The sequence below is a fragment of the Phoenix dactylifera genome, chromosome 8 (assembly GCF_051530095.1).
Source record: "Phoenix dactylifera cultivar Ajwa chromosome 8, Ajwa_hap1_PhDact_Kaust_v1.1, whole genome shotgun sequence".
Taxonomy (NCBI): domain Eukaryota; kingdom Viridiplantae; phylum Streptophyta; class Magnoliopsida; order Arecales; family Arecaceae; genus Phoenix; species Phoenix dactylifera.
Genome location: NC_143197.1, coordinates 20,493,110 through 20,508,801, shown reverse-complemented (window position 1 = coordinate 20,508,801; position 15,692 = coordinate 20,493,110).

Sequence of the window (15,692 nt, the reverse complement as noted above, 5' to 3'; positions counted from 1 at the left end):
AAAGTTTTTTAGTTGCAAAAATATCAAGGTATTTTATTCTTTATGAGACTAATGATTTATTATCAAGATACTAAAATTAAATTATGTATGTATATGGTTAATCTTTTACATATAACGATCTGAAAAACTTGTTAATAATTAGAACCAACTTGGATTTTTCAGATATGCTCTTAATGAAGAAAAAGTGATGACTACTAAAAGACTAAATCAAAAAGGATGAAATAGATCTTGATGAAATTTTTGCATGATTAGAAGTAAAGATCACCATCATCATTTGCTTGCTTTATGAGCTTTATAGTCCATCAAATGAGTGTGTAGAATGGACTCCTATGTGCTTACTTTATTAAAGAAGATATATGTTAAATAACCACCATATTTGAAAACACTCATTACAAATATGATAAAGCAATATATGATTTGATACAAGCATCAAGAGCATGATATAAAAGCTTAAATAACCTTTTTGATAGAAGGTAATAGTGATAATTCTTTGCATCAAAAAAATGTGTGACACCTCACTTGCTCAAAGTATACATTAATGACATCATTTCTGGTTCTACTAATGAAGAGTTATATTGCAAGGTGAGTTTGAAATATGTATGATGAATGAATTAACATCTTCTCTCAAACTCCAAATTAAGACAAACAGGAAAGGGGATCTTCATTGACCAATGTTAGTCCACAAGAAAACTCTCATAGAAGATTGGCATGAAGAAGGTATGTCTATGACCCCATCTTGTAGAATTTGAAAAGAATGAGCAAAATAGATCTATTGTTTAAAGCTGTATTGAAGCATGATAGAATAATTATTTTATCATACAGCTAGTAGACCAGATTGTATGCTCATTATGTGACCTTGTGCAAGACATCAATCTAACTTTAATGAATCATATTTTATTGATAAACAAATAAATCATAATCTGAATTGTGATAGAAACAACTGTTTAAGATAAGTTGATTAAAACTTAGCTAGCGTGCCTTATTGAATAAAATCTAAACTAAATTGATTTTGAAAATAAGAAATTGATTTGACCTTGATAAATCTACCTATTGCCTCACATGCTTGTCCTTGAACCATCTGATTTAATGAAACTATCTCTTTAGTTCAAGTGATATGTGCTTGCTTATATTTAGGGAATCTCTTGAGTAAAGTGACTCAACATGCAACTATTGTCATATCTTATATTGAGTCATCTAGTTAAAAAAAAAAATATATATGTTGGATGAATGCTTTGTATCTTAAAGAAACTAATGACCTTCCTTCAAGAAAGAAAAATGAGAAATTTCAACTTGAAGGATATCTTCATGTAAGATACACTAAACATTCACATGCAAACAAGAGAGAGGATCTTCTTCAGCCAAAAGTTCACACATAAGAAATCTAGTTTGGCTTGAAGAACATATAATGAATAGGTAATTTTAGATACCTTTCTCACAAATTAATTGAGCAAAGTCAATAACTTAAATCTTATTATGGCATGATTAAGGTCTTTAATTATTAATTTTTGATATCATGTCTATATGTGTATTGACTGACTTATACTTTTAGAAATTATTTCATGGTTTGCCCAAACTAAAATATATCTTTGCCTATGTCATAACCATGAAATACACAAGTATATGCTTAAAATTTTGATGTAAAATAACTTGTGAGAAGTTATGAATCCTTGAGCACAATGAAAATGTTGTTTGCATAATATACATCTATATGATACATAAGATTATCTCTTTATTCTACTCTTTCATGTAAATTACTTGAGAATGACAAAAAGGGAGAGAGATAAAGAAAAGAAAATGGACATTGTTCAAGAGATGAAAAATCTGAGTAAAGGCAAATACTCCAATCTTAAGGAAAAGCAAAACAAACATAGTATACTCGGAACATTTGTGAGACGTTTGGAAGAGATAAAATCTGTAACTAATTACACTCAAACAGGGAAAGTTAGAAGTGAACATTTTAACCTTTCTATATTGCTCATCATAGGGATGGTGCCAATGGGGAGGCTAGTGGTAGTACCCGGCACTATTTGACCCAACTATTCGGTATAGGGCATATTAGGGACGACACAAGAGGGAGGCTAGTGGTAGTACCTCGTGCCCCTTCCCAACTCCACCGGATAGGGAGCAAATAGAGTATAGAGCATAAGCAAATAAAAATAAAAGACAAAGTAAATGAAAATATATAAGAATAATCAAGTCAAATTTTTAATCACTTGAAAACACACTTTAAGGATGAAATCAGTGCAAGATAATGTTTAAATAAGGGGAGTTTATTTGAAAAGAATTGATTTTGATCCTTGACATGCTTGTTCTTAATATTTTAATGCATGACTTAACACATAATATATTTTGCATGTGGCATGATGTTTTAAATTATGGGTTCTCAATGTTTTACAATGCTTCATGCTTGGATAATTTGATTGAATATTTGGAATACTATATAAAATTTTTTTATTATTAAAAAGAAATTTCAGATTTGTCATTCACAATCATCGTTAAAATCTGAAAGGTGAATAAATTTGTAAAAAGGAGAAGAGAAGGATATTTCTATTTAGGCAAAATGAACTGAGTTTGTTCTATCCTTCAACTTTCTTAACTTTGGTATATAATGTGCTAAACATAAATACAAATATTCTGAATATCCTCTTATATGTGTGAAATATGTGTCTTCAATCATAATGATTTAAGATGAGCTACAATGTGGAAGATCCATATCTCAAATTATGACTTTGAAAGCCTCTATTGAAAATCTTTATGAAATTCAGAATCTGATTTTGTATAAAAGCTTAAATTCAATATGATTTCTAAATAAAATCTTAATTTAAGAAAAACAGAATTAATTTTGATGCCTTGGTTGGTTGCTCCGGTACGCATCCGAAACATATCTTTTCTTATCGTTAAAATGTACTAATATTGGTCTAAATGATGTGTCTTTCAATGATCTTGATTACAAGCAATTTTTTTTTATGATTCTATTTTGATATAAAAAAAAAATATTTATTGTGCTTCATGTATACATTGCTGAAAAAACCATGATTAAGAAATTGAGTTCTATAAATATATATACCTCAATGATCATCTATATATTTTTCTCTCCTACATTATTAAAGACTTCCATCAATAGAGTGAATGATCTAAAAGCTAGAAATATTTCACCTCACTCAAATGACTCTAAAAGAAAGAAAATGTAAATGCTGTTGAAAGAAACTGAGCGTCAAATGAATCATTTTCTGATTAATATTTCAGTACATTTTCTCAAAGATTAAGAGGAAGCATAACTTGTTCTTGATAGATTAAAAAGGGTGATTGCTATAAATTTTGAATAATTCTTGATCACTCTCCATTCTCGATATCATAGAATTTCAGTTCTATTCACGTTTGTCATTAAAATCTGAAATTCAACAAAAGAAAAGAATGATTAAAGAAGTACTCATCTTTTGAGGGGGAGCTTTAGATATTTAGTATCTTATCCTAAAGTTACTTCAATTTGATGTATACCTTAAATCTTATGGATTGATTTTTATGAACTTCCTTATATTGCAAGACGTGCTTTAAATTACCTTGAGATGAGTTCTATAAAGGTTGTCTTATCTCAAACCTTGAGTCTTATGAAAATAAGCTGAAACTTATAGAAAATATATTTTTGAGATTGACAATTTTATTGAACATTATCTTAGGATTCTAAACTCTTAAATGGAATGATCAATTGAGGGGGAGAAAGAAAATTTCAGAAGGAGAGGTCTTATGGAACTTAATCGCATAAATCTATAACTAAAGGAGAGAGAAAGAATACTAAATGAAAAGTGATTCTAATACTCTCCAATATGTATCATCTGAAATTTAAATCTGAAAATCTTTATGATACACCTTGAGGCGTGTTATTTGGTTAGTATATCTCATGCATCACTCTTGAACCAAATTGCAAATCTTAAGAGCCTCTAATTTAATGAAAAAGGAGGAGAATAATGTGTTAAATTTTCTTGAGTATCTCTTAGAAAATCTATTTTTTTTTAAACTTCACTAATGAGCTCTAATTGGCTTGCTTTTTGGAACTTCAATTTTGCGCAAATTCATTATTTTATGTATCAAATTGTGCTTATTTTCTAAAGAAATAAAAGAAAGTCTTTAAAAGAGCTCTAAGATGTATCAAAAATTGCATGAATGTATATTTTGATATTTGTGCCCCAATGCTCCTATTATCATAAAAGAACTTTGAAGTCATTAAGAGAATTAATTAATTTGCTCTCATGGTTGATAAAATACTTAATAGATTGGGCAAAAGGTCCTAAATGAACAAGCTTTCATACTTATTATTGAAGAGAGGTTAGATTTCCATTCGTGTGGTACTTCTTGAATTAACTTAAGAAAGATTCCACCTACACTTGCTTAGAAAACTATCTGTGGTATCACATTCGATGTGTTCTGCTCTGAAATTATCTTAATTGGCTCTGATCTATGCTCATTAATCTGATTCTAATATTATTGCCTTGAGTTATATGATTCATATCCTTGCAATAATTTGACTTGCAAATCAGAGTACAATAAGGAAAAGAAATATATGAGCATTCTGATCTTTGTGCTTAATGTTTCACTATCTTTTTGATATTGTCAAAAAGGGGGAGAAATATCTAAGTATATGCTCATAATGCCTTTATGCTTTAAATTGAATACAAATCAGCTTAAATTGAAATATGTTGATTGTGTTAAGCTGATTAAATCTAAAGCATTATCATGAAGTATGTTTTTTAAATATATATGTTTTCTACTTCATGCAACTTAGCTATGTATTACTTCTAGAAAACAATATCTTTTATATTGCATATACTCCAAGTTTTGTCATCATCAAAAAGGCGGAGATTGATGACCCAAAGATTGATTCATAGATTGATTTTGATGATCACAAAACCTTGAAGTATAGATACTAATGTTTATGTTGCAAGGAGAAAGATATTTATTTTGCAAGGAACATAGCAAGTTGGAAGAACACAAGAAGGCCTCCAAAAGCTCTCAAGAAAAGTTAGAAGAAAGCTACAATTCATTGGCCCAAGTTTAAAGTTCAAAAGGTTCAAATTGGAGGAGTAAAATCAAAGGAAAAATTCGAAAGAATAGTCTTCGAGTCGACTCCTGAGGAATTCGAGTCGACTCCAATGTTTACCGAGTCGACTCCGGGGAAGTATGAGTCGACTCCTAGGAGTCACAGGCAGAAAAGTCAGAGAGCAGTTTTCGGGTCTGAAATTCGAGTTGACTCCAGTGGAACGCGAGTCGACTCCGATGGTTGGCAGGTCGACTCCAAAGAAAGCAAGAGTCGACTCTCAGCGATACATAAAGAAAAAGTCAGAGAGCATTTCATGGACTCTGAGATTCGAGTCGACTCCCGCAATACACGAGTCGACTCCGAGACTGCGCGACCATCAACAGACAGAAGATCAAGTTACTGCCTCTGAGATTCGAGTCGACTCCCAGACAGCTCGAGTCGACTCCACGATAGCTTCACGACAAAAGGGAGAAGACCAACTTTCAGAAACTGAGAGCCGAGTCGACTCCGAGGAAGTTCGAGTCGACTCCAAGACTGGATGAGCCAAAAGACAGAGAATCGGGAGTTCGGGCTCTGAGATTCGAGTCGACTCCCAGGACAGTCGAGTCGACTCGAGTGGATCAAATTCAAAATTGGATCCACGGACTTCAGTGGATGAGCCGACTCCGAAATTGCCAAGTCAGCTCCAGAAGTTGGCGAGTCGACTCCAGGTTAAGACGAGTCGACTCCCAGTCAAGGCATGCACTTTAATTCAAATTTGGAACAGTGGCCGAGTCGTCTCCAGTAAAGCACGAGCCGACTCCTGCAACAGGCGAGTCGACTCCTGATCGCGCGAGTCGACTCCAATCCCAACGGTAATATTGTCAGGAAGTGCAGACTGTGTCCAACGGCTCTATTTTTGTCTCTAACGGCTATATTCTTGTTTCCACGCCATCTAAAGCTATAAAAACAAGAAGAGAGCTAGGAGAGAACTTATGGAAGTGGGAGAGATCATCTAGGAAAGAGATCTCAAAGAGATTACAAAGGAAATCTCCCATAAGTACAAAAGGGCCATCCAAAACGAAATAGAGAGAAGAAGAGCATCCAAGTGAATCCGAAAGCTTCCTCTCCATCCGTGTGCTGCCTCGGGGATCCTCTACTTCATGCCAAATCAGAGGAGGATCAAGTAAAGAAGAAGCCGAGCTCCTCCATCTTCAAAACTCGTTTGAGGGCTTCTCTTTATTCTATTTGTTTATATTGTCATATTTGCTTGTTTAAGAAGCTGTGTTTTGTTTTATACTTTGTTTTAATATCTTGTAACTTGATTCAATCAAGGGATTGAATCAAGGGGTTAAGGTTTGTTGGTGAGCCAAAGAAAAACCAACGGTGTTAAGGTTTGTTGGTGAGCCAAAGGGAAAACCAACGGTGATAGGTTTGTTGGTGAGCCGAGGGTAAAACCAACGTGTAAGGGTTTGATTGTGATCCCGGGAAAACAATCGGGGAGGTTCTAGTCGGTGAGCCTGGGAAAACCGACCGAGTTCGTTGTGCGCTCGTAAAACAACAAGTTGGGTTGTGAGCTTGTAAAACAACCGGCTGTAATCGGTAGGATTATAGTGAAATTCTCAAGAGGTCTTGGGGAGTGGATGTAGGTGCTGGGGTGCACCGAACCACTATATGTCCTTTGTGTTTGTAATGCCTCTAGTTATTGTCTAACTAACACACTTACTTACTTAGATAAATTGCTTGCTTAATTCTTATCCGCACATCCTTTAGTTGCAAGCATATTTAATCAAGTCGAAGTCTATACATCAAACCCTTGCTAAGTTTAACTTTCACTGTGCATCTATACAACTTAGCATAGTTAATCAAAAAGTTTTAGAAGTAGCATAAAAGCTTTAAAAGACCCAATTCACCCCCCCTCTTGGGTTGTCACCTTGGGCAACAGGTCGGCAAGTAAAGCATGGTACGGTGAGACTGCTGCAGGGCGTGGCCACAACATGTGGACGACGAACTCGGTCTTCTGAGCTCGGCCTTCTAGGCTCGGCATGCATGAGCTTGGCCTTCTGAGCTCGATCTGCATGAGCTCGGTCTTCTAAGCTCGGCCTGCATGGGCTCGGCCTGCGTGAGCTCGGTCTGCATGAGCTCGGTCTTGCCGTTGGATTCATGTGTTTTGACTATATTTGTGGGGTGGTCCATTTTTTCCCCAACACTACCCCCCGACTTCCGAGTTCGAGCTGCTTTTTGGCTCGAGCGAAGGAAGTAGTCTAGTCGTCGATTGTCCTGTAATATAGCCAAATATCTATGGAGTTATATGCGCTAAGTAGGGTGTACCTCTCGTGCAGTCGGAGCTAACGGCCTTAAGCCGAGCTATCCAAGCCGAGCTAAGCAACTTTGTTCCGAGGTCGACTTCAGCGGCTTTCTTTGGCTTGTGGGCAACTCAGCAGGGTGCCCCCACTCAAATCGGATCGTGTGGTCGTAGGAGGCGTCAAGTGCCATGGAAATGTCGTGGAGATGCCGTCACGAGGTCGAGGGAGACTTGGCTCATGGTCGACTCGGCGGCGCTCGGCGGTGCTTCCCGAGGTCGAGGAAAATTAGGCTCGCTATCGACTCAGCGGGGCATCCCGAGATCGAGGGAGCTGGGGCCCACTGTCGACTCAGCGGGGCATCCCGATCTTAGTCGAGGGATTATGCACGAGGTCGAGGGAGCTGGGGCTCGCTGCCGACTCTGCGATGCTTCCCGAGGTCGAGGGAGCTGGGGCTCGCTGTCGACTCGGCGGCGCTCGGCGGTGCTTTCCGAGATCGAGGGAGCTTGGGCTCGCTGTCGACTCAGCGGGGCATCTCGAGGTCGAGGAAGCTGGGGCTCGCTGTCGACTCAGCGGGGCATCCCGACCTTAGTCGAGGGATCATGCGCGAGGTCAAGGGAGCTGGGGTTCGCTGTCGACTCAGCAGGGCATCCCGACCTTAGTCGGGGGATCATGCGCGAGGTCGAGGGAGCTGGGGCTCGCTATCGACTCTGCGATGCTTTCTGAGGTCGAGGGAGCTGGGGCTCGCTATCGACTCAGCGGGGCATCCCGACCTTAGTCGGGGGATCATGCACGAGGTCGAGGGAGCTGGGGCTTGCTGTCGACTCTGCGATGCTTCCTGATATCGAGGAAGCTGGGGCTCGCTGTCGACTCAGCGGGGCATCCTGATCTTATTCGGAGGATCATGCGCGAGGTCGAGGGAGCTGGGGCTCGCTGTCTACTCTGCGATGCTTTCCGAGGTCGAGGGAGCTGAGGCTCACTGTCGACTCTGCGATGCTTCTCGAGGTCGAGGGAGCTTGGGCTCGCTGTCGACTTGGCTGGTGCTTCCCAAGGTCGAGGGAGCTTGGGCTCGCTGTCGACTTGGCGGTGCTTTCCGAGGTCGAGGGAGCTTGGGCTCGCTATTGGCTAAGCGGGGCATCCCGAGGTCGAGGGAGCTAGGGCTCCCTGTCGACTCAGCGGAGGCATCCCGACCTTAGTCGAGAGATCATGCGCGAGGTCGAGAGAGCTGGGCCTCGCTGTCGACTTTGCGATGCTTTCCGAGGTCGAGGAAGCTGGGGCTCGCTGTCGACTCAGCGGGGCATCCCGACCTTAGTCGGAGGATTATGTGCGAGGTCGAGGGAGCTGGGGCTCGCTGTCAACTCTGCGATGCTTTCCGAAGTCGAGGGAGCTGAGGCTCGCTATCGACTCAGCGGGGCATCTCGACCTTAGTCGGGGGATTATGCGCAAGGTCGAGGGAGCTGGGGCTCGCTGTTGACTCTGTGATGCTTCCCGAGGTCGAGGGAGCTAGGGCTCGCTGTCGACTCCGCGGGGCATCCCGACGTTAGTCGGGGGATCATGCGCGAGGTCGAGGAAGAAAGGTTCACTGTCGATCCCGCGATGCTTCCCGAGGTCGAGGGAGCTGGGGCTCGCTGTCGACTCAGCGGGGCATCCCGAACTTGGTCGGGGTCTTTGATGGAGATCGAGACTAAGCTCGATATTGATGCGGCGAAGCCCCCCGAACTTGGTCGGGATCTTTGATGGAGATGGAGACCGGAGATGGCCTTGTCCGTTGGCGACCGTGCGCCCCCACTCGGAGTGAGGCGATGTTGGAGATAGAGATACCTGTAGGTCGTCTTTTGCATTCTCCAACCTGGAGATAGATAAAATATTGAAATTATTTAAAGCCAAAGTGGCGTTCCGTACCTTTCGGAGATGTTTTAATGGCTCTCGAGCTTCGAAGTCTCTCAGGACTTGGCTCAGCACCAGCCTTCTGAGCTCGATTTTCTGGGGGAGGCATTCTGAGCTCGGCGGCCTTTTATGCTCGGCCTTCTGAGCTCGGCATTCTGTGCTCGGCAGCCTTCTAAGCTCGGCCTTCTATGCTCGGCGGCCTTCTAAGCTCGGCAGCCTTCTGAGCTCGGCATTCTATGCTCGGCCTTTTATGCTCGGCGGCCTTCTGAGCTCGGCATTTTAAGCTCGACCTTCTATGCTTGGCGGCCTTCTGAGCTCGGCAGCCTTCTGAGCTCGGCATTCTATGCTCGGTAGCCTTCTGAGCTCGGCAGCCTTCTAAGCTCGGCCTTCTGTGCTCGGCGGCCTTCTGTGCTCGGCGGCCTTCTGAGCTCGGCAGCCTTCTAAGCTCGGCCTTCTGTGCTCGGCGGCCTTCTGTGCTCGGCGGCCTTCTGAGCTCATGCCTTCGGAAGTCATGCCTGCCGAAGTCATCCTTCCGAGCTCGATGGGAGATTTGGTGATGACGACGCTCTATGGGAGAGCAACATCACGAGCGTCGTCCTAAGGACTTACACCCATGAGGAGGGAGTACATACTAGTCTCTTACTTGCCGCAGGCCTTGATGATCCGAACGAGAAAAGTGGGGACATGTAGTCTTCGTCCTGATCGCGGAACAATAGAGAAGAGTTCGAAGGGCAATGGGATTTAATGGGACTGTACCCTTTGCCACAGAGGCTTACAATCTCATTTTAAAATTTCATAACTCTCCTTCTCTAGACCTCCGTTTTTATTTCTCTTCCCCTCCAACTCGTTGACGTGAGACTTGGGCTACTACTTCTCACTGGTTGCCCCCACGTCCCACATCGTTGCAGCGGGAGCCATGCTTGATTCGAGATAGCTCGGGAGAAAGTTTCTTCCTCTGCTTAACGTGAACCCGTGGAGGCGGCACAGGACAAGCCTCCACTTGTTGCAGACTTTGGGTTGCAATGGCTAGCACTTGGACTTGCTGCACCAGCGCGTCGAACTGCTCGGGTTGGACTTATGGAGCTTGATCTGCTTATATTTCCTTGAAAAAGGTGCTCAACCTACGGGAACTGTTTGTGATATTGGAGGTCTTAGTGGTAGATTCTGGACTGAGCGTCCGGGGCTTGGAGCATGATGCCGGGGGTATCAGAGACTCCTCTGCTCCTTAGTTTCATGGCCACGACTCGGGCCCTTCCTCTAGCGCCAACTGTTGCTGGAAATTGGACCTGAGGATGACCACTGGCTGAGGAGGAGAAGCTCCGGTGGCGGGCGGTGCGTCGGCGGGCTGCATCCTCCGGAGGACCTGCAAAAAGCCAGTGGCCGAGGTTTCCAGCGCCGGCCCTCCGATGCTTAAGTCAGAGGGGGGCTTAATTTTGGAGAAGGAGATGAACTGTCAGTAAAAGTCCAAAGCCCCCTTTAAAGAGAAAGAAGTTTTCCTTTTATAGGAGGGATACAGGGTTACCTGTGATGTGACCAGGCGAATTAAATGAGCTACCATCATGATTGAGTATGGTCGTCTGAATTAATGTGTTGCCGTGGAGGATGGGACTGGAGCCAATCAGTTGTTGTGGGTGACCGGACGTAGTTGAATGACTCGATGAGTTACCGTGGATGAACTGAAATTTTGAGTAAGCCGGAGATCTGTGGAGACCATGCGCATTAATTGTTGGCAGTCGTTAGCAGGGTATGGTCCCTGGTTGATGTGTCGTGGCGTGGCCGGGAAGCAAAGCATGGTATGGTGAGACTGCTGCAAGGCGTGGCCGCAGCATGTGGACGACGAACTCGGTTTTCTGAGCTCGGCCTTCTGGGATCGGCATGCATGAGTTCGGCTTTCTGGGCTCGGCATGCATGAGCTCGGCCTTCTGAGCTCGATCTGCATGAGCTCGGTCTTCTGGGCTCGACCTGCATGGGCTCGGCCTGCATGAGCTCGGTCTGCATGAGCTCAGTCTTGCCGTCGGATTCGGGTGTTTTGACTATATTTGTGAGGTGGTCCATTTTTCCCCCAACAATTATTAATAGCAAATTCTATCTGTTTCATTTAAAGCAAATTCTAGCACTTGATTGATGTCTATATCCATATTTGCCAAATAGAAATAGGTGCTATATGCACTTTTTTATTATTTGGATTTTTATTAGATCCATTTTCAGCCCTTACTAACATGATGACCTATCACCAATGCTCTCCCTATATTTTTGGATTTTCTCGAGTATAGGTATTTTACTGATGAAATTTCTTTGATACTTCAGTAGATTCATACCTGTGAGGATCCGTGCGGGCGTGTGTTTAGTCCCACATCGGTTATTCGCTGGGTAGATCTTGGGTATTTATACAGGATCAAGAAACCCAAATAGTAACTTTCGGCTAGCCATTTTGGGTGAGATCCTGGGTCGTTACAAATTGTATCAGAGCGGACCCGGCCCATAATCTATGTGGACTAAGGGACACTGCAGCACGGATCCATTGGGGCTAACCATGAGCCGATGGTGTTTGTGATTAGATTTGAATGGATTTGAATCCTTAGCCTGACGAGGACGTCAGGGCTTGAACGGGGGGAGTATGTGAGGACCCGTGCGGGCGTGTGTTTAGTCCCACATCGGTTATTCGCTGGGTAGATCTTGGGTATTTATAAAGGATCAAGGAACCCAAATAGTAACTTTCGGCTAGCCATTTTGGGTGAGATCCTGGGTCGTTACACATACATATATACATACAAAAAGCCGCTCTTTTCTCTAAACATATTGTTAAGAATATCACTACCATATATAAATTTTCTTCCTCCACATTTTTCTTATAAACAAGCAATATGTCCTTGATCTCATCCTGTTTATGGACTCCCCAAACTCTCCTTTATGCTCATCTTGGATGCATTTTAATGGAATGGCGTATTTGAACAGGTGAGATTTAGATACTACCTATCAGTAGCACCATTGTGATTCTATTTTCTATATATCATACTCATTTTAAAATGAGAGGGCTTCAATGAGTGATATATGTGCCACAAATTATGTTATTAATTTGCTAAGCAGTTTCCTAAATTCTACCTAACATGTGTCACTAATCCGAACCAATAAAGACAGTTAAAGAGTATTTGCTAGAGAATAGAAGCATCTATAATAACTTGTTCTCTGAACGAACTTTTTTCCTTTAGAAATAAACTCCTGTGCATGCTTCTCGCCATAGGACAATATTGTAAGTTGAGTGCAATGCTATCTCAAAGAATTTATGCGTCCCTTTCTAAATTGAATGAACTCCCCTTGCGAAGCAAAAGGGACGTGTGATTATTACAAAGGACTTCCATGCAGCAGAAAATGTGTCACCATAAATGGTTTGCCAAGTCTTATCTATTGTTATTCTACAATCAGATCATTCTCACATGTCACATGCTAGTAACAAGATAAGATTAATTAGGATACCATATTCCACACCTTTAGACGAATACAACAGTGAAGATTCGAGAAAGTAACCAAGTATACCACCATTGTTACCCAAGAACACAGCATCAGTGGAAGTTTGAAGTCGATGCCAATTGAGGAGAAAGGGTTGTTTATAGATCTTATGGCGCTCTTAATAGGAATCCTTAGTGTCGCTGCTTCAAGCTCTGAAACAAAGTAGACAACAAATAAAAGCACCAATATTGGCCCACAATACAAATGCTTAAATAGTGGGAGCGTTTTTCTGCAGGCGCCTTTAGGTTTCTGTGTCACTGCTCGGGGTTCCCTCTCTTTATACAATTTTGACAAGTTACTCAAGATTATCTGCCAGATTTTCTGTCATATTTGGCTTTTTCAAGGTGGTCTTGAAAGAGTCTAGAAATATATATGATCCCTAGACATGTTTCCACTTTCTAGTTTGTAAGTTTGTATATAACCTTTTTGTTTTACATAAGCATTCTCCAATTCATGCTTCCCATGAGTTTGCCTACTCACCTCTAGTAAGAAAACGAGATATGCCTTCTTGAATTTTTCTAATATTTTCTTGAGTGGCAATCTTGGATTGACATCAAGCTCTGGCATGACTTATTGATGTCGAGAAACAAATATGGTGCCAATATCAGCACAAACATAGGATAACATGGATGCATGTTTCTATTTGTTAGACTGAATGCACACAATTGTTTTACGTACCTACATTATCATATTTGACTTCTTATTTTGTATAAACAAGGATACTTTGGGCTTGATGCGAGATACTTCACCGGATATTTGCTTACGGTTTAAAATATATTTTTCGTTAGTTCCTATATACTTAGAAATGAATTTCTATTGCTTCCCTCGATATTCAAGTCAATTTTGGAAATTAATTTAAACTAGATAATGTTCCTAGAGTGGCTTCCTAGGTAATTTTGTCGACAACAAAGCGTAAAATTGATGGTCAATGCAAACTTGGGCAATTATCTCCTAATGTTTTTGAATTCATGATTATCTTCATTTTAACTATTACCAATTCTATGCCTACGCTCCTCCAAGCCACCATCGTTCTTTCTTGAAATAGGAAGTTCATTTATTTGAAATTTCCATCTTGTTATTTTGATCTCCATTATCATCATCATTATTGTGCAGAGAACTTATTTTATATTCTATAATAAATAAGACAATAATAATAAGCAATTCGAATTATAGAAGAATTATCGGCACCATATACTCTAGAAAACACCATAGTAATTCTTGAACATAAAACCTTCGTCCAATAGCGGAAAGATGATGCTATTTAGAATTATTAGAATATTATATACACATTTACTCTTTCTCGATCATAAAACATCATTTTTGCTGCATATTATCACAATTATACCACATTTTAGTGCCTAAATTAAAGAATTGTGTCCGCTAAAAAGTGAGAATTACAAGACAACTAATGTGTAATATAATCTTCACACATTTTTCTATTAGCATCCTTGCTCATATTAATTGTCAATTTCAAATTCCTGTTTTGCATTATCCCCCTGAAGAAAGAACTTTACTATAACTTTACATATTCTATGCTTTTTTAATAATTATTTGGCATTCAAAATATTACAAGTATAATAGGAGATAGACCTTAGGCATTTAAATTAGGATTTGCTCCTATTTTTCATGAATTTTGAAAAACTATTTGCAATGTTAAGATCCAATGGCTGACAAGGTAAAAATGACACTTCAATCTCATACTTGTACTCGATTTCAGGATTGCTTCACGTGTGAGACAAAAACTCTTGTCAACTTCCATGGTTCTTCAAGGGACACTACTTGCGTTAAAAAAGGAAAACTTAAAAAGAAAAGGGGCTAAAATACAAATCCCCGTTCCTTTTCATTTCCCTTTTCAGTTCGGCATGGGGTGGCCAACGAGCTCCTTAGAAGCCATCGCCTGCCACGCTTCCTCCGTTTTCTTCCACTCTTGTCTTCCTCTAACACGATTCCCATTCCTCTCTGGCACTTTTGAAATTTACGTGGATGCCCCTGGTATTTTACAAATTTAGAACAAACCATCTCCTTTAGGGACCAATATAATAGATACCCTTCCACGTATATTATAACATATTTTGAAGTGATAAAAGAGAGCTTGGAAACATTATTTGCAATACTTAATGAATCAAAGTTTTTATTACTAACAAAAGGTTATGTTATAGCTTAAATACAAGTGATTCTCTGTTTTACTTGGTTTTTTGCCGAGAGATTATATGATTGCCCTAAGTCTTGATAGATGCGGCAAGAAACATGATCTCTTCTAGTGCTTATCAATGATAATTCATTAGTGTTGATGACAATTGACTGTCTTTCCTAAAGATGCCTTATTTTGAGGACTAACTTAACTTGCCATTCTAATGCAGCGTATCATCCTTTTTGAAAGTACTTTTTTTTAAAAAAAAATCACCATAGAAACGTTCTAAAACTATTAGAAATTAAGGTATCTAGGGTTGGTCTTGCTAAAGCAAAGTTGGATTACAGCAAAGTATCCTCAAAATCCCACCAAAGCAAAGTTGATGATTCTCTCTCTTTTACCATCCCTTGATGCCCAAAATTAGTCACACAAGAATATGACTTCTTGCTCTAATTTATGTTATTAACTAGTTGTGTGTCTTATAACTATGCTTAGGCTAAAAAATGAAAATGAGGGGCCACATGGAACATTCTCATGAGCAAATGCAAATGCGTGTACGAGCGTTCCAAAGTCCTCCAAATGTGAGCACGGACGTTACTGCTACATTCACATGTAACTTGCCTCCTAAATATGATAGAATTTTTCTGATGTACGATTAATTTTTATATTATCAGCAATTTGAGCTTAAACATAACCTACCCTATAGTTATCCAACTTGCCGGATGGCTTTGTCAAATTCAATTATATAATTTGAAACTAACTTTTTAAATAAATTAAGTTCACTTGGAGAGTAACAAAATTATATAATTTTGTTTATCAATTTTTTTATAGATAGAAATTTTCTAAAGTA